The following is a 3,407-nucleotide window of genomic DNA, read 5'->3' on the forward strand; positions in this document are numbered from 1 at the left end:
TTGTTAGAAAAGTTTTAAGGACGTAAGAAAGAGTCCTATCAAATCAGCCCGAAGGGTCCCTAAAATCCCGCAATTAAAAATAATATCAACACTATGATTTTTGAGAAGCCTATAAGCAGAAAGTCACACCTTGAAGGTCTCCACTATATAGCTAGCATGAACCTTCCCCCCCCAAAAAAAGGCATTTATCAGCCTCCCATTCAAGAGGAACACAAAACTAAGCATAGTTTATCTAGAACAGGGGTTGGCAACCTTAAACACTCAAAGGGCCATTTGGACCCGTTTACCACAGAAAAGAAAACGCCGGGAGCCACAAAACTCTTCCCATGCCGATTTCCTGAGCGCCCACAGAACTAGCATTTGTATTTGAATTAAAGGTTCTTTTTTCCTTCTGAAGCTTTTCTTTTCTTGGATTTATCCCTAGTTGGCCTACTGGGAGGGTCGAAAAGCTCAATAAATTGTGTGCTATTGGGTGTCGCACATTGGCAGTTATGACACACATATTGAGCGACAGGGAGCCACAGCAGAGGGATGAAAGAACCACATGCGGCTCCGGAGCCTTTGCTGACCCTTGATTTAAAAGGATCCAAGGATTGCCTCTCTTATTTTTAATAAGCAAACTAAGTCGGTGGCCATCTCTCGCATCTTGTACGCATGGCCATTTGTGGGAAGGGGCAACTGACCCTCTGAACCTCACAACTTCACTGATCCCACGGCACGAATCCTGCCATTTCCATCATGTGTGTGATGGTATCCTAATATATGTGGTTAATACTGGTTCACGGTTAATACGTCCATGGAAATCACTTCCTTGGCTTATATAGGCAATGTGTGATCAAATCCTTCCCTTTAATTAATCAACTTGAAACCCTCTCATTTAGATTGATTGGATCAGCCCATTTTCTAATATTCTGAGAAGAGGAGAACATCTTTTCTGCATCCAGATTCCCCACGCATCACTGCACGCATCTTTAATCAGGTCTCTTCCTTAAACAAGTGACAAATAAAAAACAACTTTCCTAAGCAAAAAAAAAAATATTTTTTTGCTTCAGGCCCTGAACAACTCTCTGGTGGATTTGTTAATACGGAGACTTACTTCTCAAATCTGTTTAATCATGATTTGCCAAATAAACCAGAACCAGATTCAAAACAATACACGGTCATAATATTGTGGTTTAGAAACACATAGATACACCAACATCAAGGAAAGTGCCTTAATGGGATGAATGGACCCCAGAAAGATTCCCAAGAGGTACAAAAAAAAATGGATAAGGGAAGTGGGAATACATAGACAGCAATCAAGTGCGGGGAGAGTTATTCTCCTAGGCCAGGAGGGGAAAAAAAGTTGTAATCTGGTGCTTTGGAACAAAAGTTTTGCAACGTGAATTCGCTTTTTCTTTTCCTCCTAAAGCTTTCCAGATATATTAAGGGATGGAGGGGGGGATGAAGTGAAGCCATAAAACAACACACTCCCACCCACCCTTCCCCAAACATAGCTAGTAGCTTATGTTGATTTGCTGAAGAAGAGTAAGGAGGACTGTGGGAGAGGTTTGGGGGGGGGGGCAATAAAGAAGATAAGGATCTAAGAATTGCAAAAGAGCAAAGGCCCCCCGAGGTGGCAAAAAAGAAGGTTTTTGAGGTGTGGGGGGAGAGATTTGAATGAGGACTGCTCCAGCAAAACATTAGGCCCAGAAGCCTAAATCCAACAGCCCGTTTCAAGCATCCCTTTTGAACCTTCACAGGGGACCTAATTTATAAACCCACCCACCCCAATCACAGTCTTGGAGTCTTCAACCTTTCTGACGACCGAGGTAGGCCAGTCAGAGGATGGAGGCCCAGTTCAGGCTGGCAGTGTGGCACGGAGGCCCCAGAAGAGGCTGGCTAGAGCTTAGGCCAAAAGGGGGGGTGGAGAGGGGGAGAAAAGAGAATGGCTCCTTGGCCTTGATGATGGTGGAGCCGGAAGGCAGGCCAGGTGATGCAAGGGAGAGGAGAGCTAAGGAGTCCTTAGGGTGGAAAACGCCACCAAGCAGCTCCTTTTTCCGAGGCTGAGCCTTATGGCTCAAGGATGCCCATTCGCAGCGGCTGGCAAGATGAGGAGGGGATGGGGAAAGCGAAGCATGGAGGGGGGGGGGGATGGCGCAAGAGGGTGGCCAGGCCGAATGGCATCTGCCAGGCTCCCCTTCCACCCTGCCTTTCTCTCCTCTCTGCAAGAAATCATTTCGCCCACTGCCACCCACACACCCCTCCCTCCCTCCGAGCGGGCCAGGGATTTTTCCCTCATCCAGAATCACTTCCTAAATCTGCCCCCCCCCCATTTCCACAAGGAGGAAGTCAACCCTCACTTCCTTCCCATCGCCCCCCCTCCCTCAACCCTACAAGCAAAACCTCCCTTAGTCAAGGCTGCACCTGTACAGTCTTTTCACATCAATCCAAGCCCAGACTGCTTCCCCATCCTTCAACACCCCCCCCCAAAATAAAGCAAAAGTATTCCAGACTTACGGAATCCGTGAACTGCGCCACCCCCCCACCCAGCCTCCTTCTCCTTGCAACTCCTTTCTCGGATGGGGGGTGGAGGGGGTGGAGCGGGGGGGGGGGAAGAAGCCCCCTTTCCTTCGCAGCTGGATTCGGAGAGGGGGGGGAGGGAGAAGCCAAGCGGTCCCGCCTTGCCTCCGTCTTCTTTTGGGGAGGGGTTTTTTTTTTTTACCGGGAGGGGGGGGTTGTGCTTTCCGTGGGAGAGAAAGCCGTAACGGGCCCCCCCTCCCCCTCCCCAGCCAGCACACTCACTCACTCACTCCGTGGCGCGCGCGCGCGCAGGCAAGACACACGCGCGAGGGCCCACGCGCGCGGGGGCGCGCGGCCGCATCCGTGCAATTCCTTCTCTTCAATGGAGAATCCACGAAGAACTCCCGGCTTTTTCCTCCATCTGGAAAAGTCCCCCCCCCGACGCCGCAAGGCTGGTGGGGGCGGGGGGGGGTGTAAAAGGGGGTGCTGGAGAGGAGGGGAGGGAGCCTTGGATCGGTTGCCGGCGGCTTTCGGATCTTTCCTTCTAGCCTCTTCCCCTCCAGGCCCGCTTAAGAAGGGCCAAAGTCCGTGGGGCGAAGCGAGTTCGGGGAGGGGGGGGGAGGCGGTCGGGAAGGCGGAGAGAGAGTAGAGGGGGGGGCTGATCAGATGTCCACGGAGTCAAAGCGCCAGAAGCCCCCTCCGGTCCAGGGGGGGGAGAACTGTCCGTACAAAAGGAAACTCCCCATGTCCGACGGTCCAGAATGCTGCATCGCCTCCTTTTTCCTGGGGGGGCACCGGCAGACGCCCCCCCCCGCCGCCGCCTCCTCTCCCCTTGCCCTGAATTCAAGGCGGTCGCCTTTTCTCCCCCCCCCTCTTTTTTTTTTCTCTCTCTCTCTCCTGCTGCT

At 51.8% G+C, this 3,407-nt stretch overlaps 1 protein-coding gene across 1 annotated transcript in view; it reads right to left on the minus strand.

The window, feature by feature from the left end:
• Nucleotides 1-3,094, minus strand: part of GRIK5 (glutamate ionotropic receptor kainate type subunit 5) — a 75,807-nt gene extending 72,713 nt beyond the window's left edge. Inside the window, exon 1 of the mRNA XM_087727041.1 lies at nt 2,793-3,094. The gene's annotated coding sequence lies outside the window, so the exon portion shown is untranslated. The remainder of the gene's footprint in view (nt 1-2,792) is intronic.
• Between the last annotated feature and the right edge of the window lie 313 nt (nt 3,095-3,407).

This window comes from Thamnophis sirtalis, unplaced genomic scaffold (assembly GCF_051295495.1).
Source record: "Thamnophis sirtalis isolate CommonGarterSnake01/CBP01778 unplaced genomic scaffold, rThaSir2_p1.2 scaffold_13, whole genome shotgun sequence".
In the NCBI taxonomy this organism is placed as follows: domain Eukaryota; kingdom Metazoa; phylum Chordata; class Lepidosauria; order Squamata; family Natricidae; genus Thamnophis; species Thamnophis sirtalis.